This window comes from Phoenix dactylifera, chromosome 4 (genome assembly GCF_051530095.1).
Source record: "Phoenix dactylifera cultivar Ajwa chromosome 4, Ajwa_hap1_PhDact_Kaust_v1.1, whole genome shotgun sequence".
Lineage (NCBI taxonomy): Eukaryota > Viridiplantae > Streptophyta > Magnoliopsida > Arecales > Arecaceae > Phoenix > Phoenix dactylifera.
Window position 1 is genome coordinate 34462180 of NC_143193.1, and position 18803 is coordinate 34480982.

General features: G+C 49.4%; 49 non-coding genes and 2 pseudogenes across 49 annotated transcripts; all 51 read right to left on the reverse strand.

Moving 5' to 3' along the window:
- Positions 1–206: 206 nt before the first annotated feature.
- Positions 207–325, reverse strand: LOC149755815 (5S ribosomal RNA). The gene has a single exon (XR_016411503.1). It is a non-coding gene; the product is annotated as a 5S ribosomal RNA (ribosomal RNA).
- A 248-nt stretch (positions 326–573) lies between these two features.
- Positions 574–692, reverse strand: LOC149755816 (5S ribosomal RNA). The gene has a single exon (XR_016411714.1). It is a non-coding gene; the product is annotated as a 5S ribosomal RNA (ribosomal RNA).
- A 246-nt stretch (positions 693–938) lies between these two features.
- LOC149755817 (5S ribosomal RNA) lies at positions 939–1057 on the reverse strand. The gene has a single exon (XR_016403100.1). It is a non-coding gene; the product is annotated as a 5S ribosomal RNA (ribosomal RNA).
- Positions 1058–1303: 246 nt separating this feature from the next.
- On the reverse strand, positions 1304–1422 carry LOC149755818 (5S ribosomal RNA). Its single transcript, XR_016404163.1, has one exon. It is a non-coding gene; the product is annotated as a 5S ribosomal RNA (ribosomal RNA).
- Positions 1423–1670: 248 nt separating this feature from the next.
- On the reverse strand, positions 1671–1789 carry LOC149755819 (5S ribosomal RNA). The gene has a single exon (XR_016401680.1). It is a non-coding gene; the product is annotated as a 5S ribosomal RNA (ribosomal RNA).
- A 246-nt stretch (positions 1790–2035) lies between these two features.
- Positions 2036–2154, reverse strand: LOC149755820 (5S ribosomal RNA). The gene has a single exon (XR_016412793.1). It is a non-coding gene; the product is annotated as a 5S ribosomal RNA (ribosomal RNA).
- Positions 2155–2401: 247 nt separating this feature from the next.
- Positions 2402–2520, reverse strand: LOC149755821 (5S ribosomal RNA). Its single transcript, XR_016411715.1, has one exon. It is a non-coding gene; the product is annotated as a 5S ribosomal RNA (ribosomal RNA).
- Positions 2521–2766: 246 nt separating this feature from the next.
- LOC149755822 (5S ribosomal RNA) lies at positions 2767–2885 on the reverse strand. Its single transcript, XR_016405015.1, has one exon. It is a non-coding gene; the product is annotated as a 5S ribosomal RNA (ribosomal RNA).
- A 247-nt stretch (positions 2886–3132) lies between these two features.
- On the reverse strand, positions 3133–3251 carry LOC149755823 (5S ribosomal RNA). The gene has a single exon (XR_016411716.1). It is a non-coding gene; the product is annotated as a 5S ribosomal RNA (ribosomal RNA).
- A 246-nt stretch (positions 3252–3497) lies between these two features.
- On the reverse strand, positions 3498–3616 carry LOC149755824 (5S ribosomal RNA). The gene has a single exon (XR_016411515.1). It is a non-coding gene; the product is annotated as a 5S ribosomal RNA (ribosomal RNA).
- A 246-nt stretch (positions 3617–3862) lies between these two features.
- LOC149755825 (5S ribosomal RNA) lies at positions 3863–3981 on the reverse strand (annotated as a pseudogene).
- A 247-nt stretch (positions 3982–4228) lies between these two features.
- On the reverse strand, positions 4229–4347 carry LOC149755826 (5S ribosomal RNA). The gene has a single exon (XR_016402723.1). It is a non-coding gene; the product is annotated as a 5S ribosomal RNA (ribosomal RNA).
- Positions 4348–4594: 247 nt separating this feature from the next.
- LOC149755827 (5S ribosomal RNA) lies at positions 4595–4713 on the reverse strand. The gene has a single exon (XR_016411717.1). It is a non-coding gene; the product is annotated as a 5S ribosomal RNA (ribosomal RNA).
- Positions 4714–4959: 246 nt separating this feature from the next.
- Positions 4960–5078, reverse strand: LOC149755828 (5S ribosomal RNA). The gene has a single exon (XR_016404164.1). It is a non-coding gene; the product is annotated as a 5S ribosomal RNA (ribosomal RNA).
- Positions 5079–5326: 248 nt separating this feature from the next.
- Positions 5327–5445, reverse strand: LOC149755829 (5S ribosomal RNA). Its single transcript, XR_016402053.1, has one exon. It is a non-coding gene; the product is annotated as a 5S ribosomal RNA (ribosomal RNA).
- A 246-nt stretch (positions 5446–5691) lies between these two features.
- LOC149755830 (5S ribosomal RNA) lies at positions 5692–5810 on the reverse strand. Its single transcript, XR_016411527.1, has one exon. It is a non-coding gene; the product is annotated as a 5S ribosomal RNA (ribosomal RNA).
- Positions 5811–6056: 246 nt separating this feature from the next.
- On the reverse strand, positions 6057–6175 carry LOC149755831 (5S ribosomal RNA). The gene has a single exon (XR_016400918.1). It is a non-coding gene; the product is annotated as a 5S ribosomal RNA (ribosomal RNA).
- Positions 6176–6422: 247 nt separating this feature from the next.
- LOC149755832 (5S ribosomal RNA) lies at positions 6423–6541 on the reverse strand. Its single transcript, XR_016411718.1, has one exon. It is a non-coding gene; the product is annotated as a 5S ribosomal RNA (ribosomal RNA).
- A 246-nt stretch (positions 6542–6787) lies between these two features.
- On the reverse strand, positions 6788–6906 carry LOC149755833 (5S ribosomal RNA). Its single transcript, XR_016403839.1, has one exon. It is a non-coding gene; the product is annotated as a 5S ribosomal RNA (ribosomal RNA).
- A 246-nt stretch (positions 6907–7152) lies between these two features.
- LOC149755834 (5S ribosomal RNA) lies at positions 7153–7271 on the reverse strand. Its single transcript, XR_016411719.1, has one exon. It is a non-coding gene; the product is annotated as a 5S ribosomal RNA (ribosomal RNA).
- Positions 7272–7517: 246 nt separating this feature from the next.
- Positions 7518–7636, reverse strand: LOC149755835 (5S ribosomal RNA). Its single transcript, XR_016406725.1, has one exon. It is a non-coding gene; the product is annotated as a 5S ribosomal RNA (ribosomal RNA).
- A 246-nt stretch (positions 7637–7882) lies between these two features.
- LOC149755836 (5S ribosomal RNA) lies at positions 7883–8001 on the reverse strand. Its single transcript, XR_016409019.1, has one exon. It is a non-coding gene; the product is annotated as a 5S ribosomal RNA (ribosomal RNA).
- A 247-nt stretch (positions 8002–8248) lies between these two features.
- On the reverse strand, positions 8249–8367 carry LOC149755837 (5S ribosomal RNA). The gene has a single exon (XR_016402724.1). It is a non-coding gene; the product is annotated as a 5S ribosomal RNA (ribosomal RNA).
- Positions 8368–8614: 247 nt separating this feature from the next.
- LOC149755838 (5S ribosomal RNA) lies at positions 8615–8733 on the reverse strand. Its single transcript, XR_016403528.1, has one exon. It is a non-coding gene; the product is annotated as a 5S ribosomal RNA (ribosomal RNA).
- A 247-nt stretch (positions 8734–8980) lies between these two features.
- On the reverse strand, positions 8981–9099 carry LOC149755839 (5S ribosomal RNA). The gene has a single exon (XR_016401681.1). It is a non-coding gene; the product is annotated as a 5S ribosomal RNA (ribosomal RNA).
- Positions 9100–9345: 246 nt separating this feature from the next.
- Positions 9346–9464, reverse strand: LOC149755840 (5S ribosomal RNA). Its single transcript, XR_016412794.1, has one exon. It is a non-coding gene; the product is annotated as a 5S ribosomal RNA (ribosomal RNA).
- Positions 9465–9712: 248 nt separating this feature from the next.
- Positions 9713–9831, reverse strand: LOC149755841 (5S ribosomal RNA). The gene has a single exon (XR_016401682.1). It is a non-coding gene; the product is annotated as a 5S ribosomal RNA (ribosomal RNA).
- Positions 9832–10077: 246 nt separating this feature from the next.
- Positions 10078–10196, reverse strand: LOC149755842 (5S ribosomal RNA). Its single transcript, XR_016410250.1, has one exon. It is a non-coding gene; the product is annotated as a 5S ribosomal RNA (ribosomal RNA).
- Positions 10197–10442: 246 nt separating this feature from the next.
- Positions 10443–10560, reverse strand: LOC149755843 (5S ribosomal RNA; annotated as a pseudogene).
- A 246-nt stretch (positions 10561–10806) lies between these two features.
- On the reverse strand, positions 10807–10925 carry LOC149755844 (5S ribosomal RNA). Its single transcript, XR_016404042.1, has one exon. It is a non-coding gene; the product is annotated as a 5S ribosomal RNA (ribosomal RNA).
- Positions 10926–11172: 247 nt separating this feature from the next.
- LOC149755845 (5S ribosomal RNA) lies at positions 11173–11291 on the reverse strand. The gene has a single exon (XR_016411538.1). It is a non-coding gene; the product is annotated as a 5S ribosomal RNA (ribosomal RNA).
- Positions 11292–11539: 248 nt separating this feature from the next.
- LOC149755846 (5S ribosomal RNA) lies at positions 11540–11658 on the reverse strand. Its single transcript, XR_016411720.1, has one exon. It is a non-coding gene; the product is annotated as a 5S ribosomal RNA (ribosomal RNA).
- Positions 11659–11904: 246 nt separating this feature from the next.
- Positions 11905–12023, reverse strand: LOC149755847 (5S ribosomal RNA). The gene has a single exon (XR_016403101.1). It is a non-coding gene; the product is annotated as a 5S ribosomal RNA (ribosomal RNA).
- Positions 12024–12269: 246 nt separating this feature from the next.
- LOC149755848 (5S ribosomal RNA) lies at positions 12270–12388 on the reverse strand. Its single transcript, XR_016409020.1, has one exon. It is a non-coding gene; the product is annotated as a 5S ribosomal RNA (ribosomal RNA).
- Positions 12389–12635: 247 nt separating this feature from the next.
- Positions 12636–12754, reverse strand: LOC149755849 (5S ribosomal RNA). The gene has a single exon (XR_016402725.1). It is a non-coding gene; the product is annotated as a 5S ribosomal RNA (ribosomal RNA).
- Positions 12755–13001: 247 nt separating this feature from the next.
- LOC149755850 (5S ribosomal RNA) lies at positions 13002–13120 on the reverse strand. The gene has a single exon (XR_016411722.1). It is a non-coding gene; the product is annotated as a 5S ribosomal RNA (ribosomal RNA).
- A 246-nt stretch (positions 13121–13366) lies between these two features.
- LOC149755851 (5S ribosomal RNA) lies at positions 13367–13485 on the reverse strand. The gene has a single exon (XR_016404165.1). It is a non-coding gene; the product is annotated as a 5S ribosomal RNA (ribosomal RNA).
- A 248-nt stretch (positions 13486–13733) lies between these two features.
- On the reverse strand, positions 13734–13852 carry LOC149755852 (5S ribosomal RNA). Its single transcript, XR_016401683.1, has one exon. It is a non-coding gene; the product is annotated as a 5S ribosomal RNA (ribosomal RNA).
- Positions 13853–14098: 246 nt separating this feature from the next.
- LOC149755853 (5S ribosomal RNA) lies at positions 14099–14217 on the reverse strand. Its single transcript, XR_016411549.1, has one exon. It is a non-coding gene; the product is annotated as a 5S ribosomal RNA (ribosomal RNA).
- Positions 14218–14463: 246 nt separating this feature from the next.
- Positions 14464–14582, reverse strand: LOC149755854 (5S ribosomal RNA). Its single transcript, XR_016412795.1, has one exon. It is a non-coding gene; the product is annotated as a 5S ribosomal RNA (ribosomal RNA).
- A 247-nt stretch (positions 14583–14829) lies between these two features.
- Positions 14830–14948, reverse strand: LOC149755855 (5S ribosomal RNA). The gene has a single exon (XR_016411723.1). It is a non-coding gene; the product is annotated as a 5S ribosomal RNA (ribosomal RNA).
- Positions 14949–15194: 246 nt separating this feature from the next.
- LOC149755856 (5S ribosomal RNA) lies at positions 15195–15313 on the reverse strand. The gene has a single exon (XR_016402173.1). It is a non-coding gene; the product is annotated as a 5S ribosomal RNA (ribosomal RNA).
- A 246-nt stretch (positions 15314–15559) lies between these two features.
- Positions 15560–15678, reverse strand: LOC149755857 (5S ribosomal RNA). Its single transcript, XR_016411724.1, has one exon. It is a non-coding gene; the product is annotated as a 5S ribosomal RNA (ribosomal RNA).
- A 246-nt stretch (positions 15679–15924) lies between these two features.
- Positions 15925–16043, reverse strand: LOC149755858 (5S ribosomal RNA). The gene has a single exon (XR_016406726.1). It is a non-coding gene; the product is annotated as a 5S ribosomal RNA (ribosomal RNA).
- Positions 16044–16289: 246 nt separating this feature from the next.
- LOC149755859 (5S ribosomal RNA) lies at positions 16290–16408 on the reverse strand. Its single transcript, XR_016409021.1, has one exon. It is a non-coding gene; the product is annotated as a 5S ribosomal RNA (ribosomal RNA).
- A 247-nt stretch (positions 16409–16655) lies between these two features.
- LOC149755860 (5S ribosomal RNA) lies at positions 16656–16774 on the reverse strand. Its single transcript, XR_016402726.1, has one exon. It is a non-coding gene; the product is annotated as a 5S ribosomal RNA (ribosomal RNA).
- A 247-nt stretch (positions 16775–17021) lies between these two features.
- Positions 17022–17140, reverse strand: LOC149755861 (5S ribosomal RNA). The gene has a single exon (XR_016403530.1). It is a non-coding gene; the product is annotated as a 5S ribosomal RNA (ribosomal RNA).
- A 246-nt stretch (positions 17141–17386) lies between these two features.
- On the reverse strand, positions 17387–17505 carry LOC149755862 (5S ribosomal RNA). The gene has a single exon (XR_016408660.1). It is a non-coding gene; the product is annotated as a 5S ribosomal RNA (ribosomal RNA).
- A 246-nt stretch (positions 17506–17751) lies between these two features.
- On the reverse strand, positions 17752–17870 carry LOC149755863 (5S ribosomal RNA). Its single transcript, XR_016404738.1, has one exon. It is a non-coding gene; the product is annotated as a 5S ribosomal RNA (ribosomal RNA).
- A 247-nt stretch (positions 17871–18117) lies between these two features.
- On the reverse strand, positions 18118–18236 carry LOC149755864 (5S ribosomal RNA). Its single transcript, XR_016411679.1, has one exon. It is a non-coding gene; the product is annotated as a 5S ribosomal RNA (ribosomal RNA).
- A 246-nt stretch (positions 18237–18482) lies between these two features.
- LOC149755865 (5S ribosomal RNA) lies at positions 18483–18601 on the reverse strand. The gene has a single exon (XR_016410575.1). It is a non-coding gene; the product is annotated as a 5S ribosomal RNA (ribosomal RNA).
- Between the last annotated feature and the right edge of the window lie 202 nt (positions 18602–18803).

Here is an 18803-nt window from a genome sequence, read left to right on the forward strand (position 1 = left end):
GACCTCGACGGCCCGAGACATTCACGCTGCCGGGGCCGTTCTGGCGTAGGATTCAACGCGCTGGTCCCGCTATGCGGCATGGCACCGCCAGTCTCCGGACTCAGTTTATTGTCGGGGAAAACAAATTATCCGAAGAGGAAAAGCCAAAAGCCGAAAAATTAAAAATAAATATTATCAAAAAATAAAAAAGCGGGCAAAAAATAAAAGGGGTGCAACACGAGGACTTCCCAGGGGGTCACCCATCCTAGTACTACTCTCGCCCAAGCACGCTTAACTGCGGAGTTCTGATGGGATCCGGTGCATTAGTGCTGGTATGATCGCACCCATGACATGCCCATCGAAACTCCCTTTTATGACAAAGCAGCAGAACTCGACGGCCCGAGACATTCGCGCCGCCGGGGCCGTTCTGGCGTAGGATTCAACGCGCTGGTCCCGCTATGCGGCATGGCACCGCCAGTCTCCGGACTCAGTTTATTTTCGGGGGAAAAAAATTATCCGAAGAGGAAATGCCAAAAGCCGAAAAATTAAAAATAAATATTATCAAAAAATAAAAAAGTGGAGAAAAAAATAAAAAGGGTGCAACACGAGGACTTCCCAGGGGGTCACCCATCCTAGTACTACTCTCGCCCAAGCACGCTTAACTGCGGAGTTCTGATGGGATCCGGTGCATTAGTGCTGGTATGATCGCACCCATGACATGCCCTTCGAAACTCCCTTTTATGACAAAGCAGCAGACCTCGACGGCCCGAGACATTCGCGCTGCCGGGGCCGTTCTGGCGTAGGATTCAACGCGCTGTTCCGCTATGCGGCATGGCACCGCGAGTCTCCGGACTCAGTTTATTTTCGGGGAAAAAAAATTATCCGAAGAGGAAAAGCCAAAAGCCGAAAAATTAAAAATAAATATTATCAAAAAATAAAAAAGCGGGCAAAAAATAAAAGGGGTGCAACACGAGGACTTTCCAGGGGGTCACCCATCCTAGTACTACTCTCGCCCAAGCACGCTTAACTGCGGAGTTCTGATGGGATCCGGTGCATTAGTGCTGGTATGATCGCACCCATGACATGCCCATCGAAACACCCTTTTATGACAAAGCAGCAGACCTCGACGGCCCGAGACATTCGCGCTGCCGGGGCCGTTCTGGCGTAGGATTCAACGCGCTGTTCCTTTATGCGGCATGGCACCGCGAGTCTCCGGACTCAGTTTATTTTCGGGGGAAAAAAATTATCCGAAGAGGAAAAGCCAAAAGCCAAAAAATTAAAAATAAATGTTATCAAAAAATAAAAAAGCGGGCAAAAAATAAAAGGGGTGCAACACGAGGACTTCCCAGGGGGTCACCCATCTTAGTACTACTCTCGCTCAAGCACGCTTAACTGCGGAGTTCTGATGGGATCCGGTGCATTAGTGCTGGTATGATCGCACCCATGATATGCCCTTCGAAACTCCCTTTTATGACAAAGCAGCAGACCTCGACGGCCCGAGACATTCGCGCTGCCGGGGCCGTTCTGGCGTAGGATTCAACGCGCTGGTCCCGCTATGCGGCATGGCACCGCCAGTCTCCGGACTCAGTTTATTGTCCGGGGAAAAAAATTATCCGAAGAGGAAATGCCAAAAGCCGAAAAATTAAAAATAAATATTATCAAAAAATAAAAAAGTGGAGAAAAAAATAAAAAGGGTGCAACACGAGGACTTCCCAGGGGGTCACCCATCCTAGTACTACTCTCGCCCAAGCACGCTTAACTGCAGAGTTCTGATGGGATCCGGTGCATTAGTGCTGGTATGATCGCACCCATGACATGCCCTTCGATACTCCCTTTTATGACAAAGCAGCAGACCTCGACGGCCCGAGACATTCGCGCTGCCGGGGCCGTTCTGGCGTAGGATTCAACGCGCTGTTCCGCTATGCGGCATGGCACCGCGAGTCTCCGGACTCAGTTTATTTTCGGGGGAAAAAAATTATCCGAAGAGGAAAAGCCAAAAGCCAAAAAATTAAAAATAAATGTTATCAAAAAATAAAAAAGCGGGCAAAAAATAAAAGGGGTGCAACACGAGGACTTCCCAGGGGGTCACCCATCTTAGTACTACTCTCGCCCAAGCACGCTTAACTGCGGAGTTCTGATGGGATCCGGTGCATTAGTGCTGGTATGATCGCACCCATGATATGCCCTTCGAAACTCCCTTTTATGACAAAGCAGCAGACCTCGACGGCCCGAGACATTCGCGCTGCCGGGGCCGTTCTGGCGTAGGATTCAACGCGCTGGTCCCGCTATGCGGCATGGCACCGCCAGTCTCCGGACTCAGTTTATTGTCGGGGGAAAAAAATTATCCGAAGAGGAAAAGCCAAAAGCCAAAAAATTAAAAATAAATATTATCAAAAAATAAAAAAGCGGGCAAAAAATAAAAAGGGTGCAACACGAGGACTTCCCAGGGGGTCACCCATCCTAGTACTACTCTCGCCCAAGCACGCTTAACTGCGGAGTTCTGATGGGATCCGGTGCATTAGTGCTGGTATGATCGCACCCAAGACATGCCCTTCGAAACTCCCTTTTATGACAAAGCAGCAGACCTCGACGGCCCGAGACATTCGCGCTGCCGGGGCCGTTCTGGCGTAGGATTCAACACGCTGTTCCGCTATGCGGCATGGCACCGCCAGTCTCCGGACTCAGTTTATTTTCGGGGGAAAAAAATTATCCGAAGAGGAAAAGCCAAAAGCCGAAAAATAAAAAATAAATGTTATCAAAAAATAAAAAAGCGGGCAAAAAATAAAAGTGGTGCAACACGAGGACTTCCCAGGGGGTCACCCATCTTAGTACTACTCTCGCCCAAACACGCTTAACTGCGGAGTTCTGATGGGATCCGGTGCATTAGTGCTGGTATGATCGCACCCATGATATGCCCTTCGAAACTCCCTTTTATGACAAAGCAGCAGACCTCGACGGCCCGAGACATTCGCGCTGCCGGGGCCGTTCTGGCGTAGGATTCAACGCGCTGGTCCCGCTATGCGGCATGGCACCGCCAGTCTCCGGACTCAGTTTATTGTCGGGGGAAAAAAATTATCCGAAGAGGAAAAGCCAAAAGCCAAAAAATTAAAAATAAATATTATCAAAAAATAAAAAAGCGGGCAAAAAATAAAAAGGGTGCAACACGAGGACTTCCCAGGGGGTCACCCATCCTAGTACTACTCTCGCCCAAGCACGCTTAACTGCGGAGTTCTGATGGGATCCGGTGCATTAGTGCTGGTATGATCGCACCCAAGACATGCCCTTCGAAACTCCCTTTTATGACAAAGCAGCAGACCTCGACGGCCCGAGACATTCGCGCTGCCGGGGCCGTTCTGGCGTAGGATTCAACACGCTGTTCCGATATGCGGCATGGCACCGCCAGTCTCCGGACTCAGTTTATTTTCGGGGGAAAAAAATTATCCGAAGAGAAAAAGCCAAAAGCCGAAAAATAAAAAATAAATGTTATCAAAAAATAAAAAAGCGGGCAAAAAATAAAAGGGGTGCAACACGAGGACTTCCCAGGGGGTCACCCATCCTAGTACTACTCTCGCCCAAGCACGCTTAACTGCGGAGTTCTGATGGGATCCGGTGCATTAGTGCTGGTATGATCGCACCCATGACATGCCCTTCGAAACTCCCTTTTATGACAAAGCAGCAGACCTCGACGGCCCGAGACATTCGCGCTGCCGGGGCCGTTCTGGCGTAGGATTCAACGCGCTGTTCCGCTATGCGGCATGGCACCGCCAGTCTCCGGACTCAGTTTATTTTCGGGGGAAAAAAATTATCCGAAGAGGAAAAGCCAAAAGCCAAAAAATTAAAAATAAATATTATCAAAAAATAAAAAAGCGGGCAAAAAATAAAAAGGGTGCAACACGACGACTTCCCAGAGGGTCACCCATCCTAGTACTTCTCTCGCCCAAGCACGCTTAACTGCGGAGTTATGATGGGATCCAGTGCATCAGTGCTGGTATGATCGCACCCAAGACATGCCCTTCGAAACTCCCTTTTAAGATAAAGCAGCAGACCTCGACGGCCCGAGACATTCGCGCTGCCGGGGCCGTTCTGGCGTAGGATTCAACGCGCTGGTCCCGCTATACGGCATGGCACCGCCAGTCTCCGGACTCAGTTTATTGTTGGAGGAAAAAAATTATCCGAAGAGGAAAAGCCAAAAGCCAAAAAATTAAAAATAAATGTTATGAAAAAATAAAAAAGCGGGCAAAAAATAAAAGGGGTGCAACACGAGGACTTCCCAGGGGGTCACCCATCCTAGTACTACTCTCGCCCAAGCACGCTTAACTGCGGAGTTCTGATGGGATCCGGTGCATTAGTGCTGGTATGAACGCACCCATAACATGCCCTTCGAAACTCCCTTTTATGACAAAGCAGCAGACCTCGACGGCCCGAGACATTCGCGCTGCCGGGGCCGTTCTGGCGTAGGATTCAACGCGCTGGTCCCGCTATGCGGCATGGCACCGCCAGTCTCCGGACTCAGTTTATTGTCGGAGGAAAAAAATTATCCGAAGAGGAAAAGCCAAAAGCCAAAAAATTAAAAATAAATATTATCAAAAAATAAAAAAGCGGGCAAAAAATAAAAAGGGTGCAACACGAGGACTTCCCAGGGGGTCACCCATCCTAGTACTACTCTCGCCCAAGCACGCTTAACTGCGGAGTTCTGATGGGATCCGGTGCATTAGTGCTGGTATGATCGCACCCATGACATGCCCATCGAAACACCCTTTTATGACAAAGCAGCAGACCTCGACGGCCCGAGACATTCGCGCTGCCGGGGCCGTTCTGGCGTAGGATTCAACGCGCTGTTCCGCTATGCGGCATGGCACCGCGAGTCTCCGGACTCAGTTTATTTTCGGGGGAAAAAAATTATCCGAAGAGGAAAAGCCAAAAGCCAAAAAATTAAAAATAAATGTTATCAAAAAATAAAAAAGCGGGCAAAAAATAAAAGGGGTGCAACACGAGGACTTCCCAGGGGGTCACCCATCTTAGTACTACTCTCGCTCAAGCACGCTTAACTGCGGAGTTCTGATGGGATCCGGTGCATTAGTGCTGGTATGATCGCACCCATGATATGCCCTTCGAAACTCCCTTTTATGACAAAGCAGCAGACCTCGACGGCCCGAGACATTCGCGCTGCCGGGGCCGTTCTGGCGTAGGATTCAACGCGCTGGTCCCGCTATGCGGCATGGCACCGCCAGTCTCCGGACTCAGTTTATTGTCGGGGGAAAAAAATTATCCGAAGAGGAAATGCCAAAAGCCGAAAAATTAAAAATAAATATTATCAAAAAATAAAAAAGTGGAGAAAAAAATAAAAAGGGTGCAACACGAGGACTTCCCAGGGGGTCACCCATCATAGTACTACTCTCGCCCAAGCACGCTTAACTGCAGAGTTCTGATGGGATCCGGTGCATTAGTGCTGGTATGATCGCACCCATGACATGCCCTTCGAAACTCCCTTTTATGACAAAGCAGCAGACCTCGACGGCCCGAGACATTCGCGCTGCCGGGGCCGTTCTGGCGTAGGATTCAACGCGCTGTTCCGCTATGCGGCATGGCACCGCGAGTCTCCGGACTCAGTTTATTTTCGGGGGAAAAAAATTATCCGAAGAGGAAAAGCCAAAAGCCGAAAAATTAAAAATAAATATTATCAAAAAATAAAAAAGCGGGCAAAAAATAAAAGGGGTGCAACACGAGGACTTCCCAGGGGGTCACCCATCCTAGTACTACTCTCGCCCAAGCACGCTTAACTGCGGAGTTCTGATGGGATCCGGTGCATTAGTGCTGGTATGATCGCACCCATGACATGCCCATCGAAACACCCTTTTATGACAAAGCAGCAGACCTCGACGGCCCGAGACATTCGCGCTGCCGGGGCCGTTCTGGCGTAGGATTCAACGCGCTGTTCCGCTATGCGGCATGGCACCGCGAGTCTCCGGACTCAGTTTATTTTCGGGGGAAAAAAATTATCCGAAGAGGAAAAGCCAAAAGCCAAAAAATTAAAAATAAATGTTATCAAAAAATAAAAAAGCGGGCAAAAAATAAAAGGGGTGCAACACGAGGACTTCCCGGGGGGTCACCCATCTTAGTACTACTCTCGCCCAAGCACGCTTAACTGCGGAGTTCTGATGGGATCCGGTGCATTAGTGCTGGTATGATCGCACCCATGATATGCCCTTCGAAACTCCCTTTTATGACAAAGCAGCAGACCTCGACGGCCCGAGACATTCGCGCTGCCGGGGCCGTTCTGGCGTAGGATTCAACGCGCTGGTCCCGCTATGCGGCATGGCACCGCCAGTCTCCGGACTCAGTTTATTGTCGGGGGAAAAAAATTATCCGAAGAGGAAAAGCCAAAAGCCAAAAAATTAAAAATAAATATTTTCAAAAAATAAAAAAGCGGGCAAAAAATAAAAAGGGTGCAACACGAGGACTTCCCAGGGGGTCACCCATCCTAGTACTACTCTCGCCCAAGCACGCTTAACTGCGGAGTTCTGATGGGATCCGGTGCATTAGTGCTGGTATGATCGCACCCAAGACATGCCCTTCGAAACTCCCTTTTATGACAAAGCAGCAGACCTCGACGGCCCGAGACATTCGCGCTGCCGGGGCCGTTCTGGCGTAGGATTCAACACGCTGTTCCGCTATGCGGCATGGCACCGCCAGTCTCCGGACTCAGTTTATTTTCGGGGGAAAAAAATTATCCGAAGAGGAAAAGCCAAAAGCCGAAAAATAAAAAATAAATGTTATCAAAAAATAAAAAAGCGGGCAAAAAATAAAAGGGGTGCAACACGAGGACTTCCCAGGGGGTCACCCATCCTAGTACTACTCTCGCCCAAGCACGCTTAACTGCGGAGTTCTGATGGGATCCTGTGCATTAGTGCTGGTATGATCGCACCCATGACATGCCCTTCGAAACCCCCTTTTATGACAAAGCAGCAGACCTCGACGGCCCGAGACATTCGCGCTACCGGGGCCGTTCTGGCGTAGGATTCAACGCGCTGTTCCGCTATGCGGCATGGCACCGCCAGTCTCCGGACTCAGTTTATTGTCGGGGGAAAAAAATTATCCGAAGAGGAAAAGCCAAAAGCCAAAAAATTAAAAATAAATATTTTCAAAAAATAAAAAAGCGGGCAAAAAATAAAAAGGGTGCAACACGAGGACTTCCCAGGGGGTCACCCATCCTAGTACTACTCTCGCCCAAGCACGCTTAACTGCGGAGTTCTGATGGGATCCGGTGCATTAGTGCTGGTATGATCGCACCCAATACATGCCCTTCGAAACTCCCTTTTATGACAAAGCAGCAGACCTCGACGGCCCGAGACATTCGCGCTGCCGGGGCCGTTCTGGCGTAGGATTCAACACGCTGTTCCGCTATGCGGCATGGCACCGCCAGTCTCCGGACTCAGTTTATTTTCGGGGGAAAAAAATTATCCGAAGAGGAAAAGCCAAAAGCCGAAAAATAAAAAATAATTGTTATCAAAAAATAAAAAAGCGGGCAAAAAATAAAAGGGGTGCAACACGAGGACTTCCCAGGGGGTCACCCATCCTAGTACTACTCTCGCCCAAGCACGCTTAACTGCGGAGTTCTGATGGGATCCTATGCATTAGTGCTGGTATGATCGCACCCATGACATGCCCTTCGAAACTCCCTTTTATGACAAAGCAGCAGACCTCGACGGCCCGAGACATTCGCGCTACCGGGGCCGTTCTGGCGTAGGATTCAACGCGCTGTTCCGCTATGCGGCATGGCACCGCCAGTCTCCGGACTCAGTTTATTTTCGGGGGGAAAAAATTATCCGAAGAGGAAAAGCCAAAAGCCAAAAAATTAAAAATAAATATTATCAAAAAATAAAAAAGCGGGCAAAAAATAAAAAGGGTGCAACACGACGACTTCCCAGAGGGTCACCCATCCTAGTACTTCTCTCGCCCAAGCACGCTTAACTGCGGAGTTATGATGGGATCCGGTGCATCAGTGCTGGTATGATCGCACCCAAGACATGCCCTTCGAAACTCCCTTTTAAGATAAAGCAGCAGACCTCGACGGCCCGAGACATTCGCGCTGCCGGGGCCGTTCTGGCGTAGGATTCAACGCGCTGGTCCCGCTATGCGGCATGGCACCGCCAGTCTCCGGTCTCAGTTTATTGTCGGAGGAAAAAAATTATCCGAAGAGGAAAAGCCAAAAGCCAAAAAATTAAAAATAAATGTTATGAAAAAATAAAAAAGCGGGCAAAAAATAAAAGGGGTGCAACACGAGGACTTCCCAGGGGGTCACCCATCCTAGTACTACTCTCGCCCAAGCACGCTTAACTGCGGAGTTCTGATGGGATCCGGTGCATTAGTGCTGGTATGAACGCACCCATAACATGCCCTTCGAAACTCCCTTTTATGACAAAGCAGCAGACCTCGACGGCCCGAGACATTCGCGCTGCCGGGGCCGTTCTGGCGTAGGATTCAACGCGCTGGTCCCGCTATGCGGCATGGCACCGCCAGTCTCCGGACTCAGTTTATTGTCGGAGGAAAAAAATTATCCGAAGAGGAAAAGCCAAAAGCCAAAAAATTAAAAATAAATATTATCAAAAAATAAAAAAGCGGGCAAAAAATAAAAAGGGTGCAACACGAGGACTTCCCAGGGGGTCACCCATCCTAGTACTACTTTCGCCCAAGCACGCTTAACTGCGGAGTTCTGATGGGATCCGGTGCATTAGTGCTGGTATGATCGCACCCAAGACATGCCCTTCGAAACTCCCTTTTATGACAAAACAGCAGACCTCGACGGCCCGAGACATTCGCGCTGCCGGGGCCGTTCTGGCGTAGGATTCAACGCGCTGTTCCGCTATGCGGCATGGCACCGCCAGTCTCCGGACTCAGTTTATTGTCGGGGGAAAAAAATTATCCGAAGAGGAAATGCCAAAAGCCGAAAAATTAAAAATAAATATTATCAAAAAATAAAAAAGTGGAGAAAAAAATAAAAAGGGTGCAACACGAGGACTTCCCAGGGGGTCACCCATCCTAGTACTACTCTCGCCCAAGCACGCTTAACTGCAGAGTTCTGATGGGATCCGGTGCATTAGTGCTGGTATGATCGCACCCATGACATGCCCTTCGAAACTCCCTTTTATGACAAAGCAGCAGACCTCGACGGCCCGAGACATTCGCGCTGCCGGGGCCGTTCTGGCGTAGGATTCAACGCGCTGTTCCGCTATGCGGCATGGCACCGCCAGTCTCCGGACTCAGTTTATTTTCGGGGGGGAAAAATTATCCGAAGAGGTAAAGCCAAAAGCCAAAAAATTAAAAATAAATATTATCAAAAAATAAAAAAGCGGGCAAAAAATAAAAGGGGTGCAACACGAGGACTTCCCAGGGGGTCACCCATCTTAGTACTACTCTCGCCCAAGCACGCTTAACTGCGGAGTTCTGATGGGATCCGGTGCATTAGTGCTGGTATGATCGCACCCATGATATGCCCTTCGAAACTCCCTTTTATGACAAAGCAGCAGACCTCGACGGCCCGAGACATTCGCGCTGCCGGGGCCGTTCTGGCGTAGGATTCAACGCGCTGGTCCCGCTATGCGGCATGGCACCGCCAGTCTCCGGACTCAGTTTATTGTCGGGGGAAAAAAATTATCCGAAGAGGAAATGCCAAAAGCCGAAAAATTAAAAATAAATATTATCAAAAAATAAAAAAGTGGAGAAAAAAATAAAAAGGGTGCAACACGAGGACTTCCCAGGGGGTCACCCATCCTAGTACTACTCTCGCCCAAGCACGCTTAACTGCAGAGTTCTGATGGGATCCGGTGCATTAGTGCTGGTATGATCGCACCCATGACATGCCCTTCGAAACTCCCTTTTATGACAAAGCAGCAGACCTCGACGGCCCGAGACATTCGCGCTGCCGGGGCCGTTCTGGCGTAGGATTCAACGCGCTGTTCCGCTATGCGGCATGGCACCGCCAGTCTCCGGACTCAGTTTATTTTCGGGGGGGAAAAATTATCCGAAGAGGTAAAGCCAAAAGCCAAAAAATTAAAAATAAATATTATCAAAAAATAAAAAAGCGGGCAAAAAATAAAAGGGGTGCAACACGAGGACTTCCCAGGGGGTCACCCATCCTAGTACTACTCTCGCCCAAGCACGCTTAACTGCGGAGTTCTGATGGGATCCGGTGCATTAGTGCTGGTATGGTCGCACCCATGACATGCCCATCGAAACACCCTTTTATGGCAAAGCAGCAGACCTCGACGGCCCGAGACATTCGCGCTGCCGGGGCCGTTCTGGCGTAGGATTCAACGCGCTGTTCCGCTATGCGGCATGGCACCGCCAGTCTCCGGACTCAGTTTATTTTCGGGGGGAAAAAATTATCCGAAGTGGAAAAGCCAAAAGCCAAAAAATTAAAAATAAATATTATCAAAAAATAAAAAAGCGGGCAAAAAATAAAAAGGGTGCAACACGAGGACTTCCCGGGGGTCACCCATCCTAGTACTTCTCCCGCCCAAGCACGCTTAACTGCGGAGTTATGATGGGATCCGGTGCATTAGTGCTGGTATGATCGCACCCATGACATGCCCTTCGAAACTCCCTTTTATGACAAAGCAGCAGACCGCGACGGTCCGAGACATTCGCGCTGCCGGGGCCGTTCTGGCGTAGGATTCAACGCGCTGTTCCGCTATGCGGCATGGCACCGCCAGTCTCCGGACTCAGTTTATTTTCGGAAAAAAAAAATTATCCGAAGAGGAAAAGCCAAAAGCCGAAAAATTAAAAATAAATATTATCAAAAAATAAAAAAGCGGGCAAAAAATAAAAAGGGTGCAACACGAGGACTTCCCAGGGGGTCACCCATCCTAGTACAACTCTCGCCCAAGCACGCTTTACTGCGGAGTTCTGATGGGATCCGGTGCATTAGTGCTGGTATGATCGCACCCATGACATGCCCTTCGAAACTCCCTTTTATGACAAAGCAGCAGACCTCGACGGCCCGAGACATTCACGCTGCCGGGGCCGTTCTGGCGTAGGATTCAACGCGCTGGTCCCGCTATGCGGCATGGCACCGCCAGTCTCCGGACTCAGTTTATTGTCGGGGAAAACAAATTATCCGAAGAGGAAAAGCCAAAAGCCGAAAAATTAAAAATAAATATTATCAAAAAATAAAAAAGCGGGCAAAAAATAAAAGGGGTGCAACACGAGGACTTCCCAGGGGGTCACCCATCCTAGTACTACTCTCGCCCAAGCACGCTTAACTGCGGAGTTCTGATGGGATCCGGTGCATTAGTGCTGGTATGATCGCACCCATGACATGCCCATCGAAACTCCCTTTTATGACAAAGCAGCAGAACTCGACGGCCCGAGACATTCGCGCCGCCGGGGCCGTTCTGGCGTAGGATTCAACGCGCTGGTCCCGCTATGCGGCATGGCACCGCCAGTCTCCGGACTCAGTTTATTTTCGGGGGAAAAAAATTATCCGAAGAGGAAATGCCAAAAGCCGAAAAATTAAAAATAAATATTATCAAAAAATAAAAAAGTGGAGAAAAAAATAAAAAGGGTGCAACACGAGGACTTCCCAGGGGGTCACCCATCCTAGTACTACTCTCGCCCAAGCACGCTTAACTGCGGAGTTCTGATGGGATCCGGTGCATTAGTGCTGGTATGATCGCACCCATGACATGCCCTTCGAAACTCCCTTTTATGACAAAGCAGCAGACCTCGACGGCCCGAGACATTCGCGCTGCCGGGGCCGTTCTGGCGTAGGATTCAACGCGCTGTTCCGCTATGCGGCATGGCACCGCGAGTCTCCGGACTCAGTTTATTTTCGGGGAAAAAAAATTATCCGAAGAGGAAAAGCCAAAAGCCGAAAAATTAAAAATAAATATTATCAAAAAATAAAAAAGCGGGCAAAAAATAAAAGGGGTGCAACACGAGGACTTTCCAGGGGGTCACCCATCCTAGTACTACTCTCGCCCAAGCACGCTTAACTGCGGAGTTCTGATGGGATCCGGTGCATTAGTGCTGGTATGATCGCACCCATGACATGCCCTTCGAAACTCCCTTTTATGACAAAGCAGCAGACCTCGACGGCCCGAGACATTCGCGCTGCCGGGGCCGTTCTGGCGTAGGATTCAACGCGCTGTTCCGCTATGCGGCATGGCACCGCCAGTCTCCGGACTCAGTTTATTTTCGGGGGAAAAAAATTATCCGAAGAGGAAAAGCCAAAAGCCAAAAAATTAAAAATAAATATTATCAAAAAATAAAAAAGCGGGCAAAAAATAAAAAGGGTGCAACACGACGACTTCCCAGAGGGTCACCCATCCTAGTACTTCTCTCGCCCAAGCACGCTTAACTGCGGAGTTATGATGGGATCCGGTGCATCAGTGCTGGTATGATCGCACCCAAGACATGCCCTTCGAAACTCCCTTTTAAGATAAAGCAGCAGACCTCGACGGCCCGAGACATTCGCGCTGCCGGGGCCGTTCTGGCGTAGGATTCAACGCGCTGGTCCCGCTATACGGCATGGCACCGCCAGTCTCCGGACTCAGTTTATTGTTGGAGGAAAAAAATTATCCGAAGAGGAAAAGCCAAAAGCCAAAAAATTAAAAATAAATGTTATGAAAAAATAAAAAAGCGGGCAAAAAATAAAAGGGGTGCAACACGAGGACTTCCCAGGGGGTCACCCATCCTAGTACTACTCTCGCCCAAGCACGCTTAACTGCGGAGTTCTGATGGGATCCGGTGCATTAGTGCTGGTATGAACGCACCCATAACATGCCCTTCGAAACTCCCTTTTATGACAAAGCAGCAGACCTCGACGGCCCGAGACATTCGCGCTGCCGGGGCCGTTCTGGCGTAGGATTCAACGCGCTGGTCCCGCTATGCGGCATGGCACCGCCAGTCTCCGGACTCAGTTTATTGTCGGAGGAAAAAAATTATCCGAAGAGGAAAAGCCAAAAGCCAAAAAATTAAAAATAAATATTATCAAAAAATAAAAAAGCGGGCAAAAAATAAAAAGGGTGCAACACGAGGACTTCCCAGGGGGTCACCCATCCTAGTACTACTCTCGCCCAAGCACGCTTAACTGCGGAGTTCTGATGGGATCCGGTGCATTAGTGCTGGTATGATCGCACCCATGACATGCCCATCGAAACACCCTTTTATGACAAAGCAGCAGACCTCGACGGCCCGAGACATTCGCGCTGCCGGGGCCGTTCTGGCGTAGGATTCAACGCGCTGTTCCGCTATGCGGCATGGCACCGCGAGTCTCCGGACTCAGTTTATTTTCGGGGGAAAAAAATTATCCGAAGAGGAAAAGCCAAAAGCCAAAAAATTAAAAATAAATGTTATCAAAAAATAAAAAAGCGGGCAAAAAATAAAAGGGGTGCAACACGAGGACTTCCCAGGGGGTCACCCATCTTAGTACTACTCTCGCTCAAGCACGCTTAACTGCGGAGTTCTGATGGGATCCGGTGCATTAGTGCTGGTATGATCGCACCCATGATATGCCCTTCGAAACTCCCTTTTATGACAAAGCAGCAGACCTCGACGGCCCGAGACATTCGCGCTGCCGGGGCCGTTCTGGCGTAGGATTCAACGCGCTGGTCCCGCTATGCGGCATGGCACCGCCAGTCTCCGGACTCAGTTTATTGTCGGGGGAAAAAAATTATCCGAAGAGGAAATGCCAAAAGCCGAAAAATTAAAAATAAATATTATCAAAAAATAAAAAAGTGGAGAAAAAAATAAAAAGGGTGCAACACGAGGACTTCCCAGGGGGTCACCCATCCTAGTACTACTCTCGCCCAAGCACGCTTAACTGCAGAGTTCTGATGGGATCCGGTGCATTAGTGCTGGTATGATCGCACCCATGACATGCCCTTCGAAACTCCCTTTTATGACAAAGCAGCAGACCTCGACGGCCCGAGACATTCGCGCTGCCGGGGCCGTTCTGGCGTAGGATTCAACGCGCTGTTCCGCTATGCGGCATGGCACCGCGAGTCTCCGGACTCAGTTTATTTTCGGGGGAAAAAAATTATCCGAAGAGGAAAAGCCAAAAGCCGAAAAATTAAAAATAAATATTATCAAAAAATAAAAAAGCGGGCAAAAAATAAAAGGGGTGCAACACGAGGACTTCCCAGGGGGTCACCCATCCTAGTACTACTCTCGCCCAAGCACGCTTAACTGCGGAGTTCTGATGGGATCCGGTGCATTAGTGCTGGTATGATCGCACCCATGACATGCCCATCGAAACACCCTTTTATGACAAAGCAGCAGACCTCGACGGCCCGAGACATTCGCGCTGCCGGGGCCGTTCTGGCGTAGGATTCAACGCGCTGTTCCGCTATGCGGCATGGCACCGCGAGTCTCCGGACTCAGTTTATTTTCGGGGGAAAAAAATTATCCGAAGAGGAAAAGCCAAAAGCCAAAAAATTAAAAATAAATGTTATCAAAAAATAAAAAAGCGGGCAAAAAATAAAAGGGGTGCAACACGAGGACTTCCCAGGGGGTCACCCATCTTAGTACTACTCTCGCCCAAGCACGCTTAACTGCGGAGTTCTGATGGGATCCGGTGCATTAGTGCTGGTATGATCGCACCCATGATATGCCCTTCGAAACTCCCTTTTATGACAAAGCAGCAGACCTCGACGGCCCGAGACATTCGCGCTGCCGGGGCCGTTCTGGCGTAGGATTCAACGCGCTGGTCCCGCTATGCGGCATGGCACCGCCAGTCTCCGGACTCAGTTTATTGTCGGGGGAAAAAAATTATCCGAAGAGGAAAAGCCAAAAGCCAAAAAATTAAAAATAAATATTTTCAAAAAATAAAAAAGCGGGCAAAAAATAAAAAGGGTGCAACACGAGGACTTCCCAGGGGGTCACCCATCCTAGTACTACTCTCGCCCAAGCACGCTTAACTGCGGAGTTCTGATGGGATCCGGTGCATTAGTGCTGGTATGATCGCACCCAAGACATGCCCTTCGAAACTCCCTTTTATGACAAAGCAGCAGACCTCGACGGCCCGAGACATTCGCGCTGCCGGGGCCGTTCTGGCGTAGGATTCAACACGCTGTTCCGCTATGCGGCATGGCACCGCCAGTCTCCGGACTCAGTTTATTTTCGGGGGAAAAAAATTATCCGAAGAGGAAAAGCCAAAAGCCGAAAAATAAAAAATAAATGTTATCAAAAAATAAAAAAGCGGGCAAAAAATAAAAGGGGTGCAACACGAGGACTTCCCAGGGGGTCACCCATCCTAGTACTACCCTCGCCCAAGCACGCTTAACTGCGGAGTTCTGATGGGATCCTGTGCATTAGTGCTGGTATGATCGCACCCATGACATGCCCTTCGAAACTCCCTTTTATGACAAAGCAGCAGACCTCGACGGCCCGAGACATTCGCGCTACCGGGGCCGTTCTGGCGTAGGATTCAACGCGCTGTTCCGCTATGCGGCATGGCACCGCCAGTCTCCGGACTCAGTTTATTGTCGGGGGAAAAAAATTATCCGAAGAGGAAAAGCCAAAAGCCAAAAAATTAAAAATAAATATTTTCAAAAAATAAAAAAGAGGGCAAAAAATAAAAAGGGTGCAACACGAGGACTTCCCAGGGGGTCACCCATCCTAGTACTACTCTCGCCCAAGCACGCTTAACTGCGGAGTTCTGATGGGATCCGGTGCATTAGTGCTGGTATGATCGCACCCAATACATGCCCTTCGAAACTCCCTTTTATGACAAAGCAGCAGACCTCGACGGCCCGAGACATTCGCGCTGCCGGGGCCGTTCTGGCGTAGGATTCAACACGCTGTTCCGCTATGCGGCATGGCACCGCCAGTCTCCGGACTCAGTTTATTTTCGGGGGAAAAAAATTATCCGAAGAGGAAAAGCCAAAAGCCGAAAAATAAAAAATAAATGTTATCAAAAAATAAAAAAGCGGGCAAAAAATAAAAGGGGTGCAACACGAGGACTTCCCAGGGGGTCACCCATCCTAGTACTACTCTCGCCCAAGCACGCTTAACTGCGGAGTTCTGATGGGATCCTATGCATTAGTGCTGGTATGATCGCACCCATGACATGCCCTTCGAAACTCCCTTTTATGACAAAGCAGCAGACCTCGACGGCCCGAGACATTCGCGCTACCGGGGCCGTTCTGGCGTAGGATTCAACGCGCTGTTCCGCTATGCGGCATGGCACCGCCAGTCTCCGGACTCAGTTTATTTTCGGGGGGAAAAAATTATCCGAAGAGGAAAAGCCAAAAGCCAAAAAATTAAAAATAAATATTATCAAAAAATAAAAAAGCGGGCAAAAAATAAAAAGGGTGCAACACGACGACTTCCCAGAGGGTCACCCATCCTAGTACTTCTCTCGCCCAAGCACGCTTAACTGCGGAGTTATGATGGGATCCGGTGCATCAGTGCTGGTATGATCGCACCCAAGACATGCCCTTCGAAACTCCCTTTTAAGATAAAGCAGCAGACCTCGACGGCCCGAGACATTCGCGCTGCCGGGGCCGTTCTGGCGTAGGATTCAACGCGCTGGTCCCGCTATGCGGCATGGCACCGCCAGTCTCCGGTCTCAGTTTATTGTCGGAGGAAAAAAATTATCCGAAGAGGAAAAGCCAAAAGCCAAAAAATTAAAAATAAATGTTATGAAAAAATAAAAAAGCGGGCAAAAAATAAAAGGGGTGCAACACGAGGACTTCCCAGGGGGTCACCCATCCTAGTACTACTCTCGCCCAAGCACGCTTAACTGCGGAGTTCTGATGGGATCCGGTGCATTAGTGCTGGTATGAACGCACCCATAACATGCCCTTCGAAACTCCCTTTTATGACAAAGCAGCAGACCTCGACGGCCCGAGACATTCGCGCTGCCGGGGCCGTTCTGGCGTAGGATTCAACGCGCTGGTCCCGCTATGCGGCATGGCACCGCCAGTCTCCGGACTCAGTTTATTGTCGGAGGAAAAAAATTATCCGAAGAGGAAAAGCCAAAAGCCAAAAAATTAAAAATAAATATTATCAAAAAATAAAAAAGCGGGCAAAAAATAAAAAGGGTGCAACACGAGGACTTCCCAGGGGGTCACCCATCCTAGTACTACTTTCGCCCAAGCACGCTTAACTGCGGAGTTCTGATGGGATCCGGTGCATTAGTGCTGGTATGATCGCACCCAAGACATGCCCTTCGAAACTCCCTTTTATGACAAAACAGCAGACCTCGACGGCCCGAGACATTCGCGCTGCCGGGGCCGTTCTGGCGTAGGATTCAACGCGCTGTTCCGCTATGCGGCATGGCACCGCCAGTCTCCGGACTCGGTTTATTTTCGGGGGGAAAAAATTATCCGAAGTGGAAAAGCCAAAAACCAAAAAATTAAAAATAAATATTATCAAAAAATAAAAAAGCGGGCAAAAAATAAAAAGGGTGCAACACGAGGACTTCCCAGGGGGTCACCCATCCTAGTACTTCTCTCGCCCAAGCACGCTTAACTGCGGAGTTATGATGGGATCTGGTGCATTAGTGCTGGTATGATCGCACCCATGACATGCCCTTCGAAACTCCCTTTTATGACAAAGCAGCAGACCGCGACGGCCCGAGACATTCGCGCTGCCGGGGCCGTTCTGGCGTAGGATTCAACGCGCTGTTCCGCTATGCGGCATGGCACCGCCAGTCTCCGGACTCAGTTTATTTTCGGGAAAAAAAAATTATCCGAAGAGAAAAAGCCAAAAGCCGAAAAATTAAAAATAAATATTATCAAAAAATAAAAAAGCGGGCAAAAAATAAAAAGGGTGCAACACGAGGACTTCCCAGGGGATCACCCATCCTAGTACAACTCTCGCCCAAGCACGCTTAACTGCGGAGTTCTGATGGGATCCGGTGCATTAGTGCTGGTATGATCGCACCCATGACATGCCCTTCGAAACTCCCTTTTATGACAAAGCAGCAGACCTCGACGGCCCGAGACATTCACGCTGCCGGGGCCGTTCTGGCGTAGGATTCAACGCGCTGGTCCCGCTATGCGGCATGGCACCGCCAGTCTCCGGACTCAGTTTATTGTCGGGGAAAAAAAATTATCCGAAGAGGAAAAGCCAAAAGCCGAAAAATTAAAAATAAATATTATCAAAAAATAAAAAAGCGGGCAAAAAATAAAAAGGGTGCAACACGAGGACTTCCCAGGGGGTCACCCATCCTAGTACTACTCTCGCCCAAGCACGCTTAACTGCGGAGTTCTGATGGGATCCGGTGCATCAGTGCTGGTATGATCGCACCCTAGACATGCCCTTCGAAACTCCCTTTTAAGACAAAGCAGCAGACCTCGACGGCCCGAGACATTTGCGCTGCCGGGGCCGTTCTGGCGTATGATTCAACGCGATGTTCCGCTATGCGGCATGGCACCGCCAGTCTCCGGACTCAGTTTATTTTCGGGGGAAAAAAATTATCCGAAGAGGAAAAGCCAAAAGCCAAAAAATTAAAAATAAATGTTATCAAAAAATAAAAAAGCGGGCAAAAAATAAAAGGGGTGCAACACGAGGAATTCCCAGGGGGTCACCCATCCTAGTACTACTCTCGCCCAAGCACGCTTAACTGCGGAGTTCTGATGGGATCCGGTGCATTAGTGCTGGTATGATCGCACCCACAACATGCCCTTCGAAACTCCCTTTTATGACAAAGCAGCAGACCTCGACGGCCCGAGACATTCGCGCTGCCGGGGCCGTTCTGGCGTAGGATTCAACGCGCTGGTCCCGCTATGCGGCATGGCACCGCCAGTCTCCGGACTCAGTTTATTGTCGGGGGAAAAAAATTATCCGAAGAGAAAAAGCCAAAAGCCAAAAAATTA